Source organism: Pituophis catenifer, unplaced genomic scaffold, assembly GCF_029215685.1.
Source record: "Pituophis catenifer annectens isolate HBS135680 unplaced genomic scaffold, rPitCat1.0.hap2 SCAF_17, whole genome shotgun sequence".
Taxonomy (NCBI): domain Eukaryota; kingdom Metazoa; phylum Chordata; class Lepidosauria; order Squamata; family Colubridae; genus Pituophis; species Pituophis catenifer.
The window spans coordinates 8,752,081-8,779,165 of NW_027256897.1; the positions used below are offsets into that span (position 1 = coordinate 8,752,081).

At 36.2% G+C, this 27,085-nt stretch overlaps 1 protein-coding gene across 1 annotated transcript in view; it reads left to right on the forward strand.

Moving 5' to 3' along the window:
• Window positions 1-27,085, forward strand: part of RALGPS1 (Ral GEF with PH domain and SH3 binding motif 1) — a 245,490-nt gene that overhangs the window by 117,423 nt on the left and 100,982 nt on the right. The gene's annotated exons all lie outside the window — the stretch shown is intronic.

Genomic DNA, 27,085 nt, shown 5'->3' on the forward strand with positions numbered 1-27,085 from the left:
CTTAATGTTCATGAAAAATGCTGCCCAGGAACCAAAATGTTTTTTGAAGCCAATTTTTTTTTTTTGAAACCAAATGCAAAAACGGACACCAGGATGAGTTTCGGGACGAAATTCCATGTCTAAAAATGGTGTTACTTCCACTTTTTAAAAATCGAGCTTTTTTAGTGCCTGGGGAAGAAAACGCATGACTTAATGTTCATGAAAAATACTGCCCAGGAACCAAAATGTTTTTTGAAGCCAATTTTTTTTTTTGAAACCAAATGCAAAAATGGACACCAGGATGAGTTTCGGGACGAAATTCCATGTCTAAAAATGGTGTTACTTCCACTTTTTAAAAATCGAGCTTTTTTAGTGCCTAGGGAAGAAAACGCATGACTTATTGTTCATGAAAAATACTGCCCAGGAACCAAAATGTTTTTTGAAGCCAATTTTTTTTTTTGAAACCAAATGCAAAAACGTACACCAGGATGAGTTTCGGGACGAAATTCCATGTCTAAAACTGGTGTTACTTCCACTTTTTAAAAATCGAGCCTTTTTGGTGCCTGGGGAAGAAAACGCATGACTTAATGTTCATGAAAAATGCTGCCCAGGAACCAAAATGTTTTTTGAAGCCAATTTTTTTTTTTTGAAACCAAATGCAAAAACGGACACCAGGATGAGTTTCGGGACGAAATTCCATGTCTAAAAATGGTGTTACTTCCACTTTTTAAAAATCGAGCCTTTTTGGTGCCTGGGGAAGAAAACGCATGACTTAATGTTCATGAAAAATGCTGCCCAGGAACCAAAATGTTTTTTGAAGCCAATTTTTTTTTTGAAACCAAATGCAAAAATGGACACCAGGATGAGTTTCGGGACGAAATTCCATGTCTAAAAATGGTGTTACTTCCACTTTTTAAAAATCTAGCCTTTTTGGTGCCTGGGGAAGAAAACGCATGACTTAATGTTCATGAAAAATGCTGTCCAGGAACCAAAATGTTTTTTGAAGCCAATTTTTTTTTTTTTGAAACCAAATGCAAAAATGGACACCAGGATGAGTTTCGGGACGAAATTCCATGTCTAAAAATGGTGTTACTTCCACTTTTTAAAAATCGAGCTTTTTTAGTGCCTAGGGAAGAAAACGCATGACTTATTGTTCATGAAAAATACTGCCCAGGAACCAAAATGTTTTTTGAAGCCAATTTTTTTTTTTGAAACCAAATGCAAAAACGGACACCAGGATGAGTTTCGTGATGAAATTCCATGTCTAAAAATGGTGTTACTTCCACTTTTTAAAAATCGAGCCTTTTTGGTGCCTGGGGAAGAAAACGCATGACTTAATGTTCATGAAAAATGCTGCCCAGGAACCAAAATGTTTTTTGAAGCCAATTTTTTTTTTTTGAAACCAAATGCAAAAACGTACACCAGGATGAGTTTCGGGACGAAATTCCATGTCTAAAACTGGTGTTACTTCCACTTTTTAAAAATCGAGCCTTTTTGGTGCCTGGGGAAGAAAACGCATGACTTAATGTTCATGAAAAATGCTGCCCAGGAACCAAAATGTTTTTTGAAGCCAATTTTTTTTTTTTGAAACCAAATGCAAAAACGGACACCAGGATGAGTTTCGGGACGAAATTCCATGTCTAAAAATGGTGTTACTTCCACTTTTTAAAAATCTAGCCTTTTTGGTGCCTGGGGAAGAAAACGCATGACTTAATGTTCATGAAAAATGCTGCCCAGGAACCAAAATGTTTTTTGAAGCCAATTTTTTTTTTTTGAAACCAAATGCAAAAATGGACACCAGGATGAGTTTCGGGACGAAATTCCATGTCTAAAAATGGTGTTACTTCCACTTTTTAAAAATCGAGCTTTTTTAGTGCCTGGGGAAGAAAACGCATGACTTAATGTTCATGAAAAATACTGCCCAGGAACCAAAATGTTTTTTGAAGCCAATTTTTTTTTTTGAAACCAAATGCAAAAATGGACACCAGGATGAGTTTCGGGACGAAATTCCATGTCTAAAAATGGTGTTACTTCCACTTTTTAAAAATCGAGCTTTTTTAGTGCCTGGGGAAGAAAACGCATGACTTAATGTTCATGAAAAATACTGCCCAGGAACCAAAATGTTTTTTGAAGCCAATTTTTTTTTTTGAAACCAAATGCAAAAACGGACACCAGGATGAGTTTCGTGATGAAATTCCATGTCTAAAAATGGTGTTACTTCCACTTTTTAAAAATCGAGCCTTTTTGGTGCCTGGGGAAGAAAACGCATGACTTAATGTTCATGAAAAATGCTGCCCAGGAACCAAAATGTTTTTTGAAGCCAATTTTTTTTTTTTGAAACCAAATGCAAAAACGGACACCAGGATGAGTTTCGGGACGAAATTCCATGTCTAAAAATGGTGTTACTTCCACTTTTTAAAAATCGAGCCTTTTTGGTGCCTGGGGAAGAAAACGCATGACTTAATGTTCATGAAAAATGCTGCCCAGGAACCAAAATGTTTTTTGAAGCCAATTTTTTTTTTGAAACCAAATGCAAAAATGGACACCAGGATGAGTTTCGGGACGAAATTCCATGTCTAAAAATGGTGTTACTTCCACTTTTTAAAAATCTAGCCTTTTTGGTGCCTGGGGAAGAAAACGCATGACTTAATGTTCATGAAAAATGCTGTCCAGGAACCAAAATGTTTTTTGAAGCCAATTTTTTTTTTTTTGAAACCAAATGCAAAAATGGACACCAGGATGAGTTTCGGGACGAAATTCCATGTCTAAAAATGGTGTTACTTCCACTTTTTAAAAATCGAGCTTTTTTAGTGCCTAGGGAAGAAAACGCATGACTTATTGTTCATGAAAAATACTGCCCAGGAACCAAAATGTTTTTTGAAGCCAATTTTTTTTTTTGAAACCAAATGCAAAAACGGACACCAGGATGAGTTTCGTGATGAAATTCCATGTCTAAAAATGGTGTTACTTCCACTTTTTAAAAATCGAGCCTTTTTGGTGCCTGGGGAAGAAAACGCATGACTTAATGTTCATGAAAAATGCTGCCCAGGAACCAAAATGTTTTTTGAAGCCAATTTTTTTTTTTTGAAACCAAATGCAAAAACGTACACCAGGATGAGTTTCGGGACGAAATTCCATGTCTAAAACTGGTGTTACTTCCACTTTTTAAAAATCGAGCCTTTTTGGTGCCTGGGGAAGAAAACGCATGACTTAATGTTCATGAAAAATGCTGCCCAGGAACCAAAATGTTTTTTGAAGCCAATTTTTTTTTTTTGAAACCAAATGCAAAAACGGACACCAGGATGAGTTTCGGGACGAAATTCCATGTCTAAAAATGGTGTTACTTCCACTTTTTAAAAATCTAGCCTTTTTGGTGCCTGGGGAAGAAAACGCATGACTTAATGTTCATGAAAAATGCTGCCCAGGAACCAAAATGTTTTTTGAAGCCAATTTTTTTTTTTTGAAACCAAATGCAAAAATGGACACCAGGATGAGTTTCGGGACGAAATTCCATGTCTAAAAATGGTGTTACTTCCACTTTTTAAAAATCGAGCTTTTTTAGTGCCTGGGGAAGAAAACGCATGACTTAATGTTCATGAAAAATACTGCCCAGGAACCAAAATGTTTTTTGAAGCCAATTTTTTTTTTTGAAACCAAATGCAAAAATGGACACCAGGATGAGTTTCGGGACGAAATTCCATGTCTAAAAATGGTGTTACTTCCACTTTTTAAAAATCGAGCTTTTTTAGTGCCTGGGGAAGAAAACGCATGACTTAATGTTCATGAAAAATACTGCCCAGGAACCAAAATGTTTTTTGAAGCCAATTTTTTTTTTTGAAACCAAATGCAAAAACGGACACCAGGATGAGTTTCGTGATGAAATTCCATGTCTAAAAATGGTGTTACTTCCACTTTTTAAAAATTGAGCCTTTTTGGTGCCTGGGGAAGAAAACGCATGACTTAATGTTCATGAAAAATGCTGCCCAGGAACCAAAATGTTTTTTGAAGCCAATTTTTTTTTTTGAAACCAAATGCAAAAACGGACACCAGGATGAGTTGCGTGATGAAATTCCATGTCTAAAAATGGTGTTACTTCCACTTTTTAAAAATTGAGCCTTTTTGGTGCCTGGGGAACAAAACGCATGACTTAATGTTCATGAAAAATGCTGCCCAGGAACCAAAATGTTTTTTGAAGCCAATTTTTTTTTTGAAACCAAATGCAAAAATGGACACCAGGATGAGTTTCGGGACGAAATTCCATGTCTAAAAATGGTGTTACTTCCACTTTTTAAAAATCTAGCCTTTTTGGTGCCTGGGGAAGAAAACGCATGACTTAATGTTCATGAAAAATGCTGTCCAGGAAGCAAAATGTTTTTTGAAGCCAATTTTTTTTTTTTTGAAACCAAATGCAAAAATGGACACCAGGATGAGTTTCGGGACGAAATTCCATGTCTAAAAATGGTGTTACTTCCACTTTTTAAAAATCGAGCTTTTTTAGTGCCTAGGGAAGAAAACGCATGACTTATTGTTCATGAAAAATACTGCCCAGGAACCAAAATGTTTTTTGAAGCCAATTTTTTTTTTTGAAACCAAATGCAAAAACGTACACCAGGATGAGTTTCGGGACGAAATTCCATGTCTAAAACTGGTGTTACTTCCACTTTTTAAAAATCGAGCCTTTTTGGTGCCTGGGGAAGAAAACGCATGACTTAATGTTCATGAAAAATGCTGCCCAGGAACCAAAATGTTTTTTGAAGCCAATTTTTTTTTTTTGAAACCAAATGCAAAAACGGACACCAGGATGAGTTTCGGGACGAAATTCCATGTCTAAAAATGGTGTTACTTCCACTTTTTAAAAATCGAGCCTTTTTGGTGCCTGGGGAAGAAAACGCATGACTTAATGTTCATGAAAAATGCTGCCCAGGAACCAAAATGTTTTTTGAAGCCAATTTTTTTTTTGAAACCAAATGCAAAAATGGACACCAGGATGAGTTTCGGGACGAAATTCCATGTCTAAAAATGGTGTTACTTCCACTTTTTAAAAATCTAGCCTTTTTGGTGCCTGGGGAAGAAAACGCATGACTTAATGTTCATGAAAAATGCTGTCCAGGAACCAAAATGTTTTTTGAAGCCAATTTTTTTTTTTTTGAAACCAAATGCAAAAATGGACACCAGGATGAGTTTCGGGACGAAATTCCATGTCTAAAAATGGTGTTACTTCCACTTTTTAAAAATCGAGCTTTTTTAGTGCCTAGGGAAGAAAACGCATGACTTATTGTTCATGAAAAATACTGCCCAGGAACCAAAATGTTTTTTGAAGCCAATTTTTTTTTTTGAAACCAAATGCAAAAACGGACACCAGGATGAGTTTCGTGATGAAATTCCATGTCTAAAAATGGTGTTACTTCCACTTTTTAAAAATCGAGCCTTTTTGGTGCCTGGGGAAGAAAACGCATGACTTAATGTTCATGAAAAATGCTGCCCAGGAACCAAAATGTTTTTTGAAGCCAATTTTTTTTTTTTGAAACCAAATGCAAAAACGTACACCAGGATGAGTTTCGGGACGAAATTCCATGTCTAAAACTGGTGTTACTTCCACTTTTTAAAAATCGAGCCTTTTTGGTGCCTGGGGAAGAAAACGCATGACTTAATGTTCATGAAAAATGCTGCCCAGGAACCAAAATGTTTTTTGAAGCCAATTTTTTTTTTTTGAAACCAAATGCAAAAACGGACACCAGGATGAGTTTCGGGACGAAATTCCATGTCTAAAAATGGTGTTACTTCCACTTTTTAAAAATCTAGCCTTTTTGGTGCCTGGGGAAGAAAACGCATGACTTAATGTTCATGAAAAATGCTGCCCAGGAACCAAAATGTTTTTTGAAGCCAATTTTTTTTTTTTGAAACCAAATGCAAAAATGGACACCAGGATGAGTTTCGGGACGAAATTCCATGTCTAAAAATGGTGTTACTTCCACTTTTTAAAAATCGAGCTTTTTTAGTGCCTGGGGAAGAAAACGCATGACTTAATGTTCATGAAAAATACTGCCCAGGAACCAAAATGTTTTTTGAAGCCAATTTTTTTTTTTGAAACCAAATGCAAAAATGGACACCAGGATGAGTTTCGGGACGAAATTCCATGTCTAAAAATGGTGTTACTTCCACTTTTTAAAAATCGAGCTTTTTTAGTGCCTGGGGAAGAAAACGCATGACTTAATGTTCATGAAAAATACTGCCCAGGAACCAAAATGTTTTTTGAAGCCAATTTTTTTTTTTGAAACCAAATGCAAAAACGGACACCAGGATGAGTTTCGTGATGAAATTCCATGTCTAAAAATGGTGTTACTTCCACTTTTTAAAAATCGAGCCTTTTTGGTGCCTGGGGAAGAAAACGCATGACTTAATGTTCATGAAAAATGCTGCCCAGGAACCAAAATGTTTTTTGAAGCCAATTTTTTTTTTTGAAACCAAATGCAAAAACGGACACCAGGATGAGTTGCGTGATGAAATTCCATGTCTAAAAATGGTGTTACTTCCACTTTTTAAAAATTGAGCCTTTTTGGTGCCTGGGGAACAAAACGCATGACTTAATGTTCATGAAAAATGCTGTCCAGGAACCAAAATGTTTTTTGAAGCCAATTTTTTTTTTTTGAAACCAAATGCAAAAACGGACACCAGGATGAGTTTCGGGACGAAATTCCATGTCTAAAAATGGTGTTACTTCCACTTTTTAAAAATCGGGCCATTTTAGTGCCTGGGGAAGAAAACGCATGACTTAATGTTCATGAAAATTGCTGCCCAGGAACCAAAATGTTTTTTGAAGGCAATTTTTTTTTTTTGAAACCAAATGCAAAAACGGACACCAGGATGAGTTTCGGGACGAAATTCCATGTCTAAAAATGGTGTTACTTCCACTTTTTAAAAATCGAGCTTTTTTAGTGCCTGGGGAAGAAAACGCATGACTTAATGTTCATGAAAAATACTGCCCAGGAACCAAAATGTTTTTTGAAGCCAATTTTTTTTTTTGAAACCAAATGCAAAAATGGACACCAGGATGAGTTTCGGGACGAAATTCCATGTCTAAAAATGGTGTTACTTCCACTTTTTAAAAATCGAGCTTTTTTAGTGCCTGGGGAAGAAAACGCATGACTTAATGTTCATGAAAAATACTGCCCAGGAACCAAAATGTTTTTTGAAGCCAATTTTTTTTTTTGAAACCAAATGCAAAAACGGACACCAGGATGAGTTTCGTGATGAAATTCCATGTCTAAAAATGGTGTTACTTCCACTTTTTAAAAATCGAGCCTTTTTGGTGCCTGGGGAAGAAAACGCATGACTTAATGTTCATGAAAAATGCTGTCCAGGAACCAAAATGTTTTTTGAAGCCAATTTTTTTTTTTTGAAACCAAATGCAAAAACGGAAACCAGGATGAGTTTCGGGACGAAATTCCATGTCTAAAAATGGTGTTACTTCCACTTTTTAAAAATCGAGCCTTTTTGGTGCATGGGGAAGAAAACGCATGACTTAATGTTCATGAAAAATGCTGCCCAGGAACCAAAATGTTTTTTGAAGCCAATTTTTTTTTTTGAAACCAAATGCAAAAACGGACACCAGGATGAGTTGCGTGATGAAATTCCATGTCTAAAAATGGTGTTACTTCCACTTTTTAAAAATTGAGCCTTTTTGGTGCCTGGGGAACAAAACGCATGACTTAATGTTCATGAAAAATGCTGTCCAGGAACCAAAATGTTTTTTGAAGCCAATTTTTTTTTTTTGAAACCAAATGCAAAAACGGACACCAGGATGAGTTTCGGGACGAAATTCCATGTCTAAAAATGGTGTTACTTCCACTTTTTAAAAATCGGGCCATTTTAGTGCCTGGGGAAGAAAACGCATGACTTAATGTTCATGAAAATTGCTGCCCAGGAACCAAAATGTTTTTTGAAGGCAATTTTTTTTTTTTGAAACCAAATGCAAAAACGGACACCAGGATGAGTTTCGGGACGAAATTCCATGTCTAAAAATGGTGTTACTTCCACTTTTTAAAAATCGAGCTTTTTTAGTGCCTGGGGAAGAAAACGCATGACTTAATGTTCATGAAAAATACTGCCCAGGAACCAAAATGTTTTTTGAAGCCAATTTTTTTTTTTGAAACCAAATGCAAAAATGGACACCAGGATGAGTTTCGGGACGAAATTCCATGTCTAAAAATGGTGTTACTTCCACTTTTTAAAAATCGAGCTTTTTTAGTGCCTGGGGAAGAAAACGCATGACTTAATGTTCATGAAAAATACTGCCCAGGAACCAAAATGTTTTTTGAAGCCAATTTTTTTTTTTGAAACCAAATGCAAAAACGGACACCAGGATGAGTTTCGTGATGAAATTCCATGTCTAAAAATGGTGTTACTTCCACTTTTTAAAAATCGAGCCTTTTTGGTGCCTGGGGAAGAAAACGCATGACTTAATGTTCATGAAAAATGCTGTCCAGGAACCAAAATGTTTTTTGAAGCCAATTTTTTTTTTTTGAAACCAAATGCAAAAACGGACACCAGGATGAGTTTCGGGACGAAATTCCATGTCTAAAAATGGTGTTACTTCCACTTTTTAAAAATCGAGCCTTTTTGGTGCCTGGGGAAGAAAACGCATGACTTAATGTTCATGAAAAATGCTGCCCAGGAACCAAAATGTTTTTTGAAGCCAATTTTTTTTTTGAAACCAAATGCAAAAACGGACACCAGGATGAGTTTCGGGACGAAATTCCATGTCTAAAACTGGTGTTACTTCCACTTTTTAAAAATCGGGCCCTTTTGGTGCCTGGGGAAGAAAACGCATGACTTAATGTTCATGAAAAATGCTGCCCAGGAACCAAAATGTTTTTTGAAGCCAATTTTTTTTTTGAAACAAAATGCAAAAGCGGACACCAGGATGAGTTTCGGGACGAAATTCCATGTCTAAAAATGGTGTTACTTCCACTTTTTAAAAATCGGGCCATTTTGGTGCCTGGGGAAGAAAACGCATGACTTAATGTTCATGAAAAATGCTGCCCAGGAACCAAAATGTTTTTTGAAGCCAATTTTTTTTTTTTGAAACCAAATGCAAAAACGTACACCAGGATGAGTTTCGGGACGAAATTCCATGTCTAAAACTGGTGTTACTTCCACTTTTTAAAAATCGAGCCTTTTTGGTGCCTGGGGAAGAAAACGCATGACTTAATGTTCATGAAAAATGCTGCCCAGGAACCAAAATGTTTTTTGAAGCCAATTTTTTTTTTTTTGAAACCAAATGCAAAAACGTACACCAGGATGAGTTTCGGGACGAAATTCCATGTCTAAAACTGGTGTTACTTCCACTTTTTAAAAATCGAGCCTTTTTGGTGCCTGGGGAAGAAAACGCATGACTTAATGTTCATGAAAAATGCTGCCCAGGAACCAAAATGTTTTTTGAAGCCAATTTTTTTTTTTTGAAACCAAATGCAAAAACGGACACCAGGATGAGTTTCGGGACGAAATTCCATGTCTAAAAATGGTGTTACTTCCACTTTTTAAAAATCTAGCCTTTTTGGTGCCTGGGGAAGAAAATGCATGACTTAATGTTCATGAAAAATGCTGCCCAGGAACCAAAATGTTTTTTGAAGCCAATTTTTTTTTTTTTGAAACCAAATGCAAAAATGGACACCAGGATGAGTTTCGGGACGAAATTCCATGTCTAAAAATGGTGTTACTTCCACTTTTTAAAAATCGAGCTTTTTTAGTGCCTGGGGAAGAAAACGCATGACTTAATGTTCATGAAAAATACTGCCCAGGAACCAAAATGTTTTTTGAAGCCAATTTTTTTTTTTGAAACCAAATGCAAAAATGGACACCAGGATGAGTTTCGGGACGAAATTCCATGTCTAAAAATGGTGTTACTTCCACTTTTTAAAAATCGAGCTTTTTTAGTGCCTGGGGAAGAAAACGCATGACTTAATGTTCATGAAAAATACTGCCCAGGAACCAAAATGTTTTTTGAAGCCAATTTTTTTTTTTGAAACCAAATGCAAAAACGGACACCAGGATGAGTTTCGTGATGAAATTCCATGTCTAAAAATGGTGTTACTTCCACTTTTTAAAAATCGAGCCTTTTTGGTGCCTGGGGAAGAAAACGCATGACTTAATGTTCATGAAAAATGCTGTCCAGGAACCAAAATGTTTTTTGAAGCCAATTTTTTTTTTTTGAAACCAAATGCAAAAACGGACACCAGGATGAGTTTCGGGACGAAATTCCATGTCTAAAAATGGTGTTACTTCCACTTTTTAAAAATCGAGCCTTTTTGGTGCCTGGGGAAGAAAACGCATGACTTAATGTTCATGAAAAATGCTGCCCAGGAACCAAAATGTTTTTTGAAGTAATTTTTTTTTTTTTTGAAACCAAATGCAAAAACGGACACCAGGATGAGTTTCGGGACGAAATTCCATGTCTAAAAATGGTGTTACTTCCACTTTTTAAAAATCTAGCCTTTTTGGTGCCTGGGGAAGAAAACGCATGACTTAATGTTCATGAAAAATACTGCCCAGGAACCAAAATGTTTTTTGAAGCCAATTTTTTTTTTTGAAACCAAATGCAAAAACGTACACCAGGATGAGTTTCGGGACGAAATTCCATGTCTAAAACTGGTGTTACTTCCACTTTTTAAAAATCGAGCCTTTTTGGTGCCTGGGGAAGAAAACGCATGACTTAATGTTCATGAAAAATGCTGCCCAGGAACCAAAATGTTTTTTGAAGCCAATTTTTTTTTTTTGAAACCAAATGCAAAAACGGACACCAGGATGAGTTTCGGGACGAAATTCCATGTCTAAAACTGGTGTTACTTCCACTTTTTAAAAATCGAGCCTTTTTGGTGCCTGGGGAAGAAAACGCATGACTTAATGTTCATGAAAAATGCTGCCCAGGAACCAAAATGTTTTTTGAAGCCAATTTTTTTTTTTTGAAACCAAATGCAAAAACGGACACCAGGATGAGTTTCGGGACGAAATTCCATGTCTAAAAATGGTGTTACTTCCACTTTTTAAAGATCTAGCCTTTTTGGTGCCTGGGGAAGAAAACGCATGACTTAATGTTCATGAAAAATGCTGCCCAGGAACCAAAATGTTTTTTGAAGCCAATTTTTTTTTTTTGAAACCAAATGCAAAAATGGACACCAGGATGAGTTTCGGGACGAAATTCCATGTCTAAAAATGGTGTTACTTCCACTTTTTAAAAATCGAGCTTTTTTAGTGCCTGGGGAAGAAAACGCATGACTTAATGTTCATGAAAAATACTGCCCAGGAACCAAAATGTTTTTTGAAGCCAATTTTTTTTTTTGAAACCAAATGCAAAAACGGACACCAGGATGAGTTTCGTGATGAAATTCCATGTCTAAAAATGGTGTTACTTCCACTTTTTAAAAATCGAGCCTTTTTGGTGCCTGGGGAAGAAAACGCATGACTTAATGTTCATGAAAAATGCTGTCCAGGAACCAAAATGTTTTTTGAAGCCAATTTTTTTTTTTTGAAACCAAATGCAAAAACGGACACCAGGATGAGTTTCGGGACGAAATTCCATGTCTAAAAATGGTGTTACTTCCACTTTTTAAAAATCGAGCCTTTTTGGTGCCTGGGGAAGAAAACGCATGACTTAATGTTCATGAAAAATGCTGCCCAGGAACCAAAATGTTTTTTGAAGCCAATTTTTTTTTTGAAACCAAATGCAAAAACGGACACCAGGATGAGTTTCGGGACGAAATTCCATGTCTAAAAATGGTGTTACTTCCACTTTTTAAAAATCTACCCTTTTTGGTGCCTGGGGAAGAAAACGCATGACTTAATGTTCATGAAAAATGCTGCCCAGGAACCAAAATGTTTTTTGAAGCCAATTTTTTTTTTTGAAACCAAATGCAAAAATGGACACCAGGATGAGTTTCGGGACGAAATTCCATGTCTAAAAATGGTGTTACTTCCACTTTTTAAAAATCGAGCTTTTTTAGTGCCTGGGGAAGAAAACGCATGATTTAATGTTCATGAAAAATGCTGCCCAGGAACCAAAATGTTTTTTGAAGCCAATTTTTTTTTTTTGAAACCAAATGCAAAAATGGACACCAGGATGAGTTTCGGGACGAAATTCCATGTCTAAAAATGGTGTTACTTCCACTTTTTAAAAATCGAGCTTTTTTAGTGCCTGGGGAAGAAAACGCATGACTTAATGTTCATGAAAAATACTGCCCAGGAACCAAAATGTTTTTTGAAGCCAATTTTTTTTTTTGAAACCAAATGCAAAAACGGACACCAGGATGAGTTTCGTGATGAAATTCCATGTCTAAAAATGGTGTTACTTCCACTTTTTAAAAATCGAGCCTTTTTGGTGCCTGGGGAAGAAAACGCATGACTTAATGTTCATGAAAAATGCTGCCCAGGAACCAAAATGTTTTTTGAAGCCAATTTTTTTTTTTTGAAACCAAATGCAAAAATGGACACCAGGATGAGTTTCGGGACGAAATTCCATGTCTAAAAATGGTGTTACTTCCACTTTTTAAAAATCGAGCTTTTTTAGTGCCTGGGGAAGAAAACGCATGACTTAATGTTCATGAAAAATACTGCCCAGGAACCAAAATGTTTTTTGAAGCCAATTTTTTTTTTTGAAACCAAATGCAAAAATGGACACCAGGATGAGTTTCGGGACGAAATTCCATGTCTAAAAATGGTGTTACTTCCACTTTTTAAAAATCGAGCCTTTTTGGTGCCTGGGGAAGAAAACGCATGACTTAATGTTCATGAAAAATGCTGCCCAGGAACCAAAATGTTTTTTGAAGTAATTTTTTTTTTTTTTGAAACCAAATGCAAAAACGGACACCAGGATGAGTTTCGGGACGAAATTCCATGTCTAAAAATGGTGTTACTTCCACTTTTTAAAAATCTAGCCTTTTTGGTGCCTGGGGAAGAAAACGCATGACTTAATGTTCATGAAAAATGCTGTCCAGGAACCAAAATGTTTTTTGAAGCCAATTTTTTTTTTTGAAACCAAATGCAAAAATGGACACCAGGATGAGTTTCGGGACGAAATTCCATGTCTAAAAATGGTGTTACTTCCACTTTTTAAAAATCGAGCTTTTTTAGTGCCTGGGGAAGAAAACGCATGACTTAATGTTCATGAAAAATGCTGCCCAGGAACCAAAATGTTTTTTGAAGCCAATTTTTTTTTTTGAAACCAAATGCAAAAATGTACACCAGGATGAGTTTCGGGACGAAATTCCATGTCTAAAAATGGTGTTACTTCCACTTTTTAAAAATCGAGCTTTTTTAGTGCCTGGGGAAGAAAACGCATGACTTAATGTTCATGAAAAATACTGCCCAGGAACCAAAATGTTTTTTGAAGCCAATTTTTTTTTTTGAAACCAAATGCAAAAACGTACACCAGGATGAGTTTCGGGACGAAATTCCATGTCTAAAACTGGTGTTACTTCCACTTTTTAAAAATCGAGCCTTTTTGGTGCCTGGGGAAGAAAACGCATGACTTAATGTTCATGAAAAATGCTGCCCAGGAACCAAAATGTTTTTTGAAGCCAATTTTTTTTTTTTGAAACCAAATGCAAAAACGGACACCAGGATGAGTTTCGGGACGAAATTCCATGTCTAAAAATGGTGTTACTTCCACTTTTTAAAGATCTAGCCTTTTTGGTGCCTGGGGAAGAAAACGCATGACTTAATGTTCATGAAAAATGCTGCCCAGGAACCAAAATGTTTTTTGAAGCCAATTTTTTTTTTTTGAAACCAAATGCAAAAATGGACACCAGGATGAGTTTCGGGACGAAATTCCATGTCTAAAAATGGTGTTACTTCCACTTTTTAAAAATCGAGCTTTTTTAGTGCCTGGGGAAGAAAACGCATGACTTAATGTTCATGAAAAATACTGCCCAGGAACCAAAATGTTTTTTGAAGCCAATTTTTTTTTTTGAAACCAAATGCAAAAATGGACACCAGGATGAGTTTCGGGACGAAATTCCATGTCTAAAAATGGTGTTACTTCCACTTTTTAAAAATCGAGCTTTTTTAGTGCCTGGGGAAGAAAACGCATGACTTAATGTTCATGAAAAATACTGCCCAGGAACCAAAATGTTTTTTGAAGCCAATTTTTTTTTTTGAAACCAAATGCAAAAACGGACACCAGGATGAGTTTCGTGATGAAATTCCATGTCTAAAAATGGTGTTACTTCCACTTTTTAAAAATCGAGCCTTTTTGGTGCCTGGGGAAGAAAACGCATGACTTAATGTTCATGAAAAATGCTGTCCAGGAACCAAAATGTTTTTTGAAGCCAATTTTTTTTTTTTGAAACCAAATGCAAAAACGGACACCAGGATGAGTTTCGGGACGAAATTCCATGTCTAAAAATGGTGTTACTTCCACTTTTTAAAAATCGAGCCTTTTTGGTGCCTGGGGAAGAAAACGCATGACTTAATGTTCATGAAAAATGCTGCCCAGGAACCAAAATGTTTTTTGAAGTAATTTTTTTTTTTTTTGAAACCAAATGCAAAAACGGACACCAGGATGAGTTTCGGGACGAAATTCCATGTCTAAAAATGGTGTTACTTCCACTTTTTAAAAATCTAGCCTTTTTGGTGCCTGGGGAAGAAAACGCATGACTTAATGTTCATGAAAAATACTGCCCAGGAACCAAAATGTTTTTTGAAGCCAATTTTTTTTTTTGAAACCAAATGCAAAAACGTACACCAGGATGAGTTTCGGGACGAAATTCCATGTCTAAAACTGGTGTTACTTCCACTTTTTAAAAATCGAGCCTTTTTGGTGCCTGGGGAAGAAAACGCATGACTTAATGTTCATGAAAAATGCTGCCCAGGAACCAAAATGTTTTTTGAAGCCAATTTTTTTTTTTGAAACCAAATGCAAAAACGGACACCAGGATGAGTTTCGGGACGAAATTCCATGTCTAAAACTGGTGTTACTTCCACTTTTTAAAAATCGAGCCTTTTTGGTGCCTGGGGAAGAAAACGCATGACTTAATGTTCATGAAAAATGCTGCCCAGGAACCAAAATGTTTTTTGAAGCCAATTTTTTTTTTTTGAAACCAAATGCAAAAACGGACACCAGGATGAGTTTCGGGACGAAATTCCATGTCTAAAAATGGTGTTACTTCCACTTTTTAAAGATCTAGCCTTTTTGGTGCCTGGGGAAGAAAACGCATGACTTAATGTTCATGAAAAATGCTGCCCAGGAACCAAAATGTTTTTTGAAGCCAATTTTTTTTTTTTGAAACCAAATGCAAAAATGGACACCAGGATGAGTTTCGGGACGAAATTCCATGTCTAAAAATGGTGTTACTTCCACTTTTTAAAAATCGAGCTTTTTTAGTGCCTGGGGAAGAAAACGCATGACTTAATGTTCATGAAAAATACTGCCCAGGAACCAAAATGTTTTTTGAAGCCAATTTTTTTTTTTGAAACCAAATGCAAAAACGGACACCAGGATGAGTTTCGTGATGAAATTCCATGTCTAAAAATGGTGTTACTTCCACTTTTTAAAAATCGAGCCTTTTTGGTGCCTGGGGAAGAAAACGCATGACTTAATGTTCATGAAAAATGCTGTCCAGGAACCAAAATGTTTTTTGAAGCCAATTTTTTTTTTTTGAAACCAAATGCAAAAACGGACACCAGGATGAGTTTCGGGACGAAATTCCATGTCTAAAAATGGTGTTACTTCCACTTTTTAAAAATCGAGCCTTTTTGGTGCCTGGGGAAGAAAACGCATGACTTAATGTTCATGAAAAATGCTGCCCAGGAACCAAAATGTTTTTTGAAGCCAATTTTTTTTTTGAAACCAAATGCAAAAACGGACACCAGGATGAGTTTCGGGACGAAATTCCATGTCTAAAAATGGTGTTACTTCCACTTTTTAAAAATCTACCCTTTTTGGTGCCTGGGGAAGAAAACGCATGACTTAATGTTCATGAAAAATGCTGCCCAGGAACCAAAATGTTTTTTGAAGCCAATTTTTTTTTTTGAAACCAAATGCAAAAATGGACACCAGGATGAGTTTCGGGACGAAATTCCATGTCTAAAAATGGTGTTACTTCCACTTTTTAAAAATCGAGCTTTTTTAGTGCCTGGGGAAGAAAACGCATGATTTAATGTTCATGAAAAATGCTGCCCAGGAACCAAAATGTTTTTTGAAGCCAATTTTTTTTTTTTGAAACCAAATGCAAAAATGGACACCAGGATGAGTTTCGGGACGAAATTCCATGTCTAAAAATGGTGTTACTTCCACTTTTTAAAAATCGAGCTTTTTTAGTGCCTGGGGAAGAAAACGCATGACTTAATGTTCATGAAAAATACTGCCCAGGAACCAAAATGTTTTTTGAAGCCAATTTTTTTTTTTGAAACCAAATGCAAAAACGGACACCAGGATGAGTTTCGTGATGAAATTCCATGTCTAAAAATGGTGTTACTTCCACTTTTTAAAAATCGAGCCTTTTTGGTGCCTGGGGAAGAAAACGCATGACTTAATGTTCATGAAAAATGCTGCCCAGGAACCAAAATGTTTTTTGAAGCCAATTTTTTTTTTTTGAAACCAAATGCAAAAATGGACACCAGGATGAGTTTCGGGACGAAATTCCATGTCTAAAAATGGTGTTACTTCCACTTTTTAAAAATCGAGCTTTTTTAGTGCCTGGGGAAGAAAACGCATGACTTAATGTTCATGAAAAATACTGCCCAGGAACCAAAATGTTTTTTGAAGCCAATTTTTTTTTTTGAAACCAAATGCAAAAATGGACACCAGGATGAGTTTCGGGACGAAATTCCATGTCTAAAAATGGTGTTACTTCCACTTTTTAAAAATCGAGCCTTTTTGGTGCCTGGGGAAGAAAACGCATGACTTAATGTTCATGAAAAATGCTGCCCAGGAACCAAAATGTTTTTTGAAGTAATTTTTTTTTTTTTTGAAACCAAATGCAAAAACGGACACCAGGATGAGTTTCGGGACGAAATTCCATGTCTAAAAATGGTGTTACTTCCACTTTTTAAAAATCTAGCCTTTTTGGTGCCTGGGGAAGAAAACGCATGACTTAATGTTCATGAAAAATGCTGTCCAGGAACCAAAATGTTTTTTGAAGCCAATTTTTTTTTTTGAAACCAAATGCAAAAATGGACACCAGGATGAGTTTCGGGACGAAATTCCATGTCTAAAAATGGTGTTACTTCCACTTTTTAAAAATCGAGCTTTTTTAGTGCCTGGGGAAGAAAACGCATGACTTAATGTTCATGAAAAATGCTGCCCAGGAACCAAAATGTTTTTTGAAGCCAATTTTTTTTTTTGAAACCAAATGCAAAAATGTACACCAGGATGAGTTTCGGGACGAAATTCCATGTCTAAAAATGGTGTTACTTCCACTTTTTAAAAATCGAGCTTTTTTAGTGCCTGGGGAAGAAAACGCATGACTTAATGTTCATGAAAAATACTGCCCAGGAACCAAAATGTTTTTTGAAGCCAATTTTTTTTTTTGAAACCAAATGCAAAAACGTACACCAGGATGAGTTTCGGGACGAAATTCCATGTCTAAAACTGGTGTTACTTCCACTTTTTAAAAATCGAGCCTTTTTGGTGCCTGGGGAAGAAAACGCATGACTTAATGTTCATGAAAAATGCTGCCCAGGAACCAAAATGTTTTTTGAAGCCAATTTTTTTTTTTTGAAACCAAATGCAAAAACGGACACCAGGATGAGTTTCGGGACGAAATTCCATGTCTAAAAATGGTGTTACTTCCACTTTTTAAAGATCTAGCCTTTTTGGTGCCTGGGGAAGAAAACGCATGACTTAATGTTCATGAAAAATGCTGCCCAGGAACCAAAATGTTTTTTGAAGCCAATTTTTTTTTTTTGAAACCAAATGCAAAAATGGACACCAGGATGAGTTTCGGGACGAAATTCCATGTCTAAAAATGGTGTTACTTCCACTTTTTAAAAATCGAGCTTTTTTAGTGCCTGGGGAAGAAAACGCATGACTTAATGTTCATGAAAAATACTGCCCAGGAACCAAAATGTTTTTTGAAGCCAATTTTTTTTTTTGAAACCAAATGCAAAAACGGACACCAGGATGAGTTTCGTGATGAAATTCCATGTCTAAAAATGGTGTTACTTCCACTTTTTAAAAATCGAGCCTTTTTGGTGCCTGGGGAAGAAAACGCATGACTTAATGTTCATGAAAAATGCTGTCCAGGAACCAAAATGTTTTTTGAAGCCAATTTTTTTTTTTTGAAACCAAATGCAAAAACGGACACCAGGATGAGTTTCGGGACGAAATTCCATGTCTAAAAATGGTGTTACTTCCACTTTTTAAAAATCGAGCCTTTTTGGTGCCTGGGGAAGAAAACGCATGACTTAATGTTCATGAAAAATGCTGCCCAGGAACCAAAATGTTTTTTGAAGCCAATTTTTTTTTTGAAACCAAATGCAAAAACGGACACCAGGATGAGTTTCGGGACGAAATTCCATGTCTAAAAATGGTGTTACTTCCACTTTTTAAAAATCTAGCCTTTTTGGTGCCTGGGGAAGAAAACGCATGACTTAATGTTCATGAAAAATGCTGCCCAGGAACCAAAATGTTTTTTGAAGCCAATTTTTTTTTTTGAAACCAAATGCAAAAATGGACACCAGGATGAGTTTCGGGACGAAATTCCATGTCTAAAAATGGTGTTACTTCCACTTTTTAAAAATCGAGCTTTTTTAGTGCCTGGGGAAGAAAACGCATGACTTAATGTTCATGAAAAATGCTGCCCAGGAACCAAAATGTTTTTTGAAGCCAATTTTTTTTTTTTTGAAACCAAATGCAAAAATGGACACCAGGATGAGTTTCGGGACGAAATTCCATGTCTAAAAATGGTGTTACTTCCACTTTTTAAAAATCGAGCTTTTTTAGTGCCTGGGGAAGAAAACGCATGACTTAATGTTCATGAAAAATGCTGCCCAGGAACCAAAATGTTTTTTGAAGCCAATTTTTTTTTTTTGAAACCAAATGCAAAAATGGACACCAGGATGAGTTTCGGGACGAAATTCCATGTCTAAAAATGGTGTTACTTCCACTTTTTAAAAATCGAGCTTTTTTAGTGCCTGGGGAAGAAAACGCATGACTTAATGTTCATGAAAAATACTGCCCAGGAACCAAAATGTTTTTTGAAGCCAATTTTTTTTTTTGAAACCAAATGCAAAAATGGACACCAGGATGAGTTTCGGGACGAAATTCCATGTCTAAAAATGGTGTTACTTCCACTTTTTAAAAATCGAGCTTTTTTAGTGCCTGGGGAAGAAAACGCATGACTTAATGTTCATGAAAAATGCTGTCCAGGAACCAAAATGTTTTTTGAAGCCAATTTTTTTTTTTTGAAACCAAATGCAAAAACGGACACCAGGATGAGTTTCGGGACGAAATTCCATGTCTAAAAATGGTGTTACTTCCACTTTTTAAAAATCGAGCCTTTTTGGTGCCTGGGGAAGAAAACGCATGACTTAATGTTCATGAAAAATGCTGCCCAGGAACCAAAATGTTTTTTGAAGCCAATTTTTTTTTTGAAACCAAATGCAAAAACGGACACCAGGATGAGTTTCGGGACGAAATTCCATGTCTAAAAATGGTGTTACTTCCACTTTTTAAAAATCTAGCCTTTTTGGTGCCTGGGGAAGAAAACGCATGACTTAATGTTCATGAAAAATGCTGCCCAGGAACCAAAATGTTTTTTGAAGCCAATTTTTTTTTTTGAAACCAAATGCAAAAATGGACACCAGGATGAGTTTCGGGACGAAATTCCATGTCTAAAAATGGTGTTACTTCCACTTTTTAAAAATCGAGCTTTTTTAGTGCCTGGGGAAGAAAACGCATGACTTAATGTTCATGAAAAATGCTGCCCAGGAACCAAAATGTTTTTTGAAGCCAATTTTTTTTTTTGAAACCAAATGCAAAAATGGACACCAGGATGAGTTTCGGGACGAAATTCCATGTCTAAAAATGGTGTTACTTCCACTTTTTAAAAATCGAGCTTTTTTAGTGCCTGGGGAAGAAAACGCATGACTTAATGTTCATGAAAAATACTGCCCAGGAACCAAAATGTTTTTTGAAGCCAATTTTTTTTTTTGAAACCAAATGCAAAAACGGACACCAGGATGAGTTTCGTGATGAAATTCCATGTCTAAAAATGGTGTTACTTCCACTTTTTAAAAATCGAGCCTTTTTGGTGCCTGGGGAAGAAAACGCATGACTTAATGTTCATGAAAAATGCTGCCCAGGAACCAAAATGTTTTTTGAAGCCAATTTTTTTTTTTTGAAACCAAATGCAAAAATGGACACCAGGATGAGTTTCGGGACGAAATTCCATGTCTAAAAATGGTGTTACTTCCACTTTTTAAAAATCGAGCTTTTTTAGTGCCTGGGGAAGAAAACGCATGACTTAATGTTCATGAAAAATACTGCCCAGGAACCAAAATGTTTTTTGAAGCCAATTTTTTTTTTTGAAACCAAATGCAAAAATGGACACCAGGATGAGTTTCGGGACGAAATTCCATGTCTAAAAATGGTGTTACTTCCACTTTTTAAAAATCGAGCTTTTTTAGTGCCTGGGGAAGAAAACGCATGACTTAATGTTCATGAAAAATACTGCCCAGGAACCAAAATGTTTTTTGAAGCCAATTTTTTTTTTTGAAACCAAATGCAAAAACGGACACCAGGATGAGTTTCGTGATGAAATTCCATGTCTAAAAATGGTGTTACTTCCACTTTTTAAAAATCGAGCCTTTTTGGTGCCTGGGGAAGAAAACGCATGACTTAATGTTCATGAAAAATGCTGCCCAGGAACCAAAATGTTTTTTGAAGCCAATTTTTTTTTTTTGAAACCAAATGCAAAAACGTACACCAGGATGAGTTTCGGGACGAAATTCCATGTCTAAAACTGGTGTTACTTCCACTTTTTAAAAATCGAGCCTTTTTGGTGCCTGGGGAAGAAAACGCATGACTTAATGTTCATGAAAAATGCTGCCCAGGAACCAAAATGTTTTTTGAAGCCAATTTTTTTTTTTGAAACCAAATGCAAAAACGGACACCAGGATGAGTTTCGGGACGAAATTCCATGTCTAAAAATGGTGTTACTTCCACTTTTTAAAAATCTAGCCTTTTTGGTGCCTGGGGAAGAAAATGCATGACTTAATGTTCATGAAAAATGCTGCCCAGGAACCAAAATGTTTTTTGAAGCCAATTTTTTTTTTTTGAAACCAAATGCAAAAATGGACACCAGGATGAGTTTCGGGACGAAATTCCATGTCTAAAAATGGTGTTACTTCCACTTTTTAAAAATCTAGCCTTTTTGGTGCCTGGGGAAGAAAACGCATGACTTAATGTTCATGAAAAATACTGCCCAGGAACCAAAATGTTTTTTGAAGCCAATTTTTTTTTTTGAAACCAAATGCAAAAATGGACACCAGGATGAGTTTCGGGACGAAATTCCATGTCTAAAAATGGTGTTACTTCCACTTTTTAAAAATCGAGCTTTTTTAGTGCCTGGGGAAGAAAACGCATGACTTAATGTTCATGAAAAATGCTGCCCAGGAACCAAAATGTTTTTTGAAGCCAATTTTTTTTTTTGAAACCAAATGCAAAAATGGACACCAGGATGAGTTTCGGGACGAAATTCCATGTCTAAAAATGGTGTTACTTCCACTTTTTAAAAATCGAGCTTTTTTAGTGCCTGGGGAAGAAAACGCATGACTTAATGTTCATGAAAAATACTCCCCAGGAACCAAAATGTTTTTTGAAGCCAATTTTTTTTTTTGAAACCAAATGCAAAAACGGACACCAGGATGAGTTTCGTGATGAAATTCCATGTCTAAAAATGGTGTTACTTCCACTTTTTAAAAATCGAGCCTTTTTGGTGCCTGGGGAAGAAAACGCATGACTTAATGTTCATGAAAAATGCTGTCCAGGAACCAAAATGTTTTTTGAAGCCAATTTTTTTTTTTTGAAACCAAATGCAAAAACGGACACCAGGATGAGTTTCGGGACGAAATTCCATGTCTAAAAATGGTGTTACTTCCACTTTTTAAAAATCGAGCCTTTTTGGTGCCTGGGGAAGAAAACGCATGACTTAATGTTCATGAAAAATGCTGCCCAGGAACCAAAATGTTTTTTGAAGCCAATTTTTTTTTTGAAACCAAATGCAAAAACGGACACCAGGATGAGTTTCGGGACGAAATTCCATGTCTAAAACTGGTGTTACTTCCACTTTTCAAAAATCGGGCCTTTTTGGTGCCTGGGGAAGAAAACGCATGACTTAATGTTCATGAAAAATGCTGCCCAGGAACCAAAATGTTTTTTGAAGCCAATTTTTTTTTTGAAACCAAATGCAAAAGCAGACAGCAGGATGAGTTTCGGGACGAAATTGAATGTCTAAAAATGGTGTTACTTCCACTTTTTAAAAATCGGGCCATTTTGGTGCCTGGGGAAGAAAACGCATGACTTAATGTTCATGAAAAATGCAGCCCAGGAACCAAAATGTTTTTTGAAGCCAATTTTTTTTTTTTGAAACCAAATGCAAAAACGGACACCAGGATGAGTTTCGGGACGAAATTCCATGTCTAAAAATGGTGTTACTTCCACTTTTTAAAAATCTAGCCTTTTTGGTGCCTGGGGAAGAAAACGCATGACTTAATGTTCATGAAAAATGCTGCCCAGGAACCAAAATGTTTTTTGAAGCCAATTTTTTTTTTTGAAACCAAATGCAAAAATGGACACCAGGATGAGTTTCGGGACGAAATTCCATGTCTAAAAATGGTGTTACTTCCACTTTTTAAAAATCTAGCCTTTTTGGTGCCTGGGGAAGAAAACGCATGACTTAATGTTCATGAAAAATGCTGTCCAGGAACCAAAATGTTTTTTGAAGCCAATTTTTTTTTTTTTAAACCAAATGCAAAAATGGACACCAGGATGAGTTTCGGGACGAAATTCCATGTCTAAAAATGGTGTTACTTCCACTTTTTAAAAATCGAGCTTTTTTAGTGCCTGGGGAAGAAAACGCATGACTTATTGTTCATGAAAAATACTGCCCAGGAACCAAAATGTTTTTTGAAGCCAATTTTTTTTTTTGAAACCAAATGCAAAAACGGACACCAGGATGAGTTTCGGGACGAAATTCCATGTCTAAAAATGGTGTTACTTCCACTTTTTAAAAATCGAGCCTTTTTGGTGCCTGGGGAAGAAAACGCATAACTTAATGTTCATGAAAAATGCTGCCCAGGAACCAAAATGTTTTTTGAAGCCAATTTTTTTTTTTTGAAACCAAATGCAAAAACGTACACCAGGATGAGTTTCGGGACGAAATTCCATGTCTAAAACTGGTGTTACTTCCACTTTTTAAAAATCGAGCCTTTTTGGTGCCTGGGGAAGAAAACGCATGACTTAATGTTCATGAAAAATGCTGCCCAGGAACCAAAATGTTTTTTGAAGCCAATTTTTTTTTTTTGAAACCAAATGCAAAAACGGACACCAGGATGAGTTTCGGGACGAAATTCCATGTCTAAAAATGGTGTTACTTCCAGTTTTTAAAAATCTAGCCTTTTTGGTGCCTGGGGAAGAAAACGCATGACTTAATGTTCATGAAAAATGCTGCCCAGGAACCAAAATGTTTTTTGAAGCCAATTTTTTTTTTTTAAACCAAATGCAAAAATGGACACCAGGATGAGTTTCGGGACGAAATTCCATGTCTAAAAATGGTGTTACTTCCACTTTTTAAAAATCGAGCTTTTTTAGTGCCTGGGGAAGAAAACGCATGACTTAATGTTCATGAAAAATACTGCCCAGGAACCAAAATGTTTTTTGAAGCCAATTTTTTTTTTTGAAACCAAATGCAAAAACGGACACCAGGATGAGTTTCGTGATGAAATTCCATGTCTAAAAATGGTGTTACTTCCACTTTTTAAAAATCGAGCCTTTTTGGTGCCTGGGGAAGAAAACGCATGACTTAATGTTCATGAAAAATGCTGTCCAGGAACCAAAATGTTTTTTGAAGCCAATTTTTTTTTTTTGAAACCAAATGCAAAAACGGACACCAGGATGAGTTTCGGGACGAAATTCCATGTCTAAAAATGGTGTTACTTCCACTTTTTAAAAATCGAGCCTTTTTGGTGCCTGGGGAAGAAAACGCATGACTTAATGTTCATGAAAAATGCTGCCCAGGAACCAAAATGTTTTTTGAAGCCAATTTTTTTTTCGAAACAAATGCAAAAACGGACACCAGGATGAGTTTCGGGACGAAATTCCATGTCTAAAAATGGTGTTACTTCCACTTTTTAAAAATCGAGCCTTTTTGGTGCCTGGGGAAGAAAACGCATGACTTAATGTTCATGAAAAATGCTGCCCAGGAACCAAAATGTTTTTTGAAGCCAATTTTTTTTTTGAAACCAAATGCAAAAGCGGACACCAGGATGAGTTTCGGGACGAAATTCCATGTCTAAAAATGGTGTTACTTCCACTTTTTAAAAATCGAGCCTTTTTGGTGCCTGGGGAAGAAAACGCATGACTTAATGTTCATGAAAAATGCTGTCCAGGAACCAAAATGTTTTTTGAAGCCAATTTTTTTTTTTTGAAACCAAATGCAAAAACGGACACCAGGATGAGTTTCGGGACGAAATTCCATGTCTAAAAATGGTGTTACTTCCACTTTTTAAAAATCGAGCCTTTTTGGTGCCTGGGGAAGAAAACGCATGACTTAATGTTCATGAAAAATGCTGCCCAGGAACCAAAATGTTTTTTGAAGCCAATTTTTTTTTTGAAACCAAATGCAAAAACGGACACCAGGATGAGTTTCGGGACGAAATTCCATGTCTAAAAATGGTGTTACTTCCACTTTTTAAAAATCGGGCCATTTTGGTGCCTGGGGAAGAAAACGCATGACTTAATGTTCATGAAAAATGCTGCCCAGGAACCAAAATGTTTTTTGAAGCCAATTTTTTTTTTTTTTGAAACCAAATGCAAAAACGGACACCAGGATGAGTTTCGGGACGAAATGCCATGTCTAAAAATGGTGTTACTTCCACTTTTTAAAAATCTAGCCTTTTTGGTGCCTGGGGAAGAAAACGCATGACTTAATGTTCATGAAAAATGCTGCCCAGGAACCAAAATGTTTTTTGAAGCCAATTTTTTTTTTTGAAACCAAATGCAAAAATGGACACCAGGATGAGTTTCGGGACGAAATTCCATGTCTAAAAATGGTGTTACTTCCACTTTTTAAAAATCGAGCTTTTTTAGTGCCTGGGGAAGAAAACGCATGACTTAATGTTCATGAAAAATGCTGCCCAGGAACCAAAATGTTTTTTGAAGCCAATTTTTTTTTTTGAAACCAAATGCAAAAATGGACACCAGGATGAGTTTCGGGACGAAATTCCATGTCTAAAAATGGTGTTACTTCCACTTTTTAAAAATCGAGCTTTTTTAGTGCCTGGGGAAGAAAACGCATGACTTAATGTTCATGAAAAATACTGCCCAGGAACCAAAATGTTTTTTGAAGCCAATTTTTTTTTTTGAAACCAAATGCAAAAACGGACACCAGGATGAGTTTCGTGATGAAATTCCATGTCTAAAAATGGTGTTACTTCCACTTTTTAAAAATCGAGCCTTTTTGGTGCCTGGGGAAGAAAACGCATGACTTAATGTTCATGAAAAATGCTGCCCAGGAACCAAAATGTTTTTTGAAGCCAATTTTTTTTTTTTGAAACCAAATGCAAAAACGTACACCAGGATGAGCTTCGGGACGAAATTCCATGTCTAAAACTGGTGTTACTTCCACTTTTTAAAAATCGAGCCTTTTTGGTGCCTGGGGAAGAAAACGCATGACTTAATGTTCATGAAAAATGCTGCCCAGGAACCAAAATGTTTTTTGAAGCCAATTTTTTTTTTTTGAAACCAAATGCAAAAACGGACACCAGGATGAGTTTCGGGACGAAATTCCATGTCTAAAAATGGTGTTACTTCCACTTTTTACAAATCGAGCTTTTTTAGTGCCTGGGGAAGAAAACGCATGACTTAATGTTCATGAAAAATGCTGCCCAGGAACCAAAATGTTTTTTGAAGCCAATTTTTTTTTTTGAAACCAAATGCAAAAATGGACACCAGGATGAGTTTCGTGATGAAATTCCATGTCTAAAAATGGTGTTACTTCCACTTTTTAAAAATCGAGCCTTTTTGGTGCCTGGGGAAGAAAACGCATGACTTAATGTTCATGAAAAATGCTGTCCAGGAACCAAAATGTTTTTTGAAGCCAATTTTTTTTTTTTGAAACCAAATGCAAAAACGGACACCAGGATGAGTTTCGGGACGAAATTCCATGTCTAAAAATGGTGTTACTTCCACTTTTTAAAAATCGAGCCTTTTTGGTGCCTGGGGAAGAAAACGCATAACTTAATGTTCATGAAAAATGCTGCCCAGGAACCAAAATGTTTTTTGAAGCCAATTTTTTTTTTTTGAAACCAAATGCAAAAACGTACACCAGGATGAGTTTCGGGACGAAATTCCATGTCTAAAACTGGTGTTACTTCCACTTTTTAAAAATCGAGCCTTTTTGGTGCCTGGGGAAGAAAACGCATGACTTAATGTTCATGAAAAATGCTGCCCAGGAACCAAAATGTTTTTTGAAGCCAATTTTTTTTTTTTGAAACCAAATGCAAAAATGGACACCAGGATGAGTTTCGGGACGAAATTCCATGTCTAAAAATGGTGTTACTTCCACTTTTTAAAAATCGAGCTTTTTTAGTGCCTGGGGAAGAAAACGCATGACTTAATGTTCATGAAAAATACTGCCCAGGAACCAAAATGTTTTTTGAAGCCAATTTTTTTTTTTGAAACCAAATGCAAAAATGGACACCAGGATGAGTTTCGGGACGAAATTCCATGTCTAAAAATGGTGTTACTTCCACTTTTTAAAAATGGAGCTTTTTTAGTGCCTGAGGAAGAAAACGCATGACTTAATGTTCATGAAAAATACTGCCCAGGAACCAAAATGTTTTTTGAAGCCAATTTTTTTTTTTGAAACCAAATGCAAAAACGGACACCAGG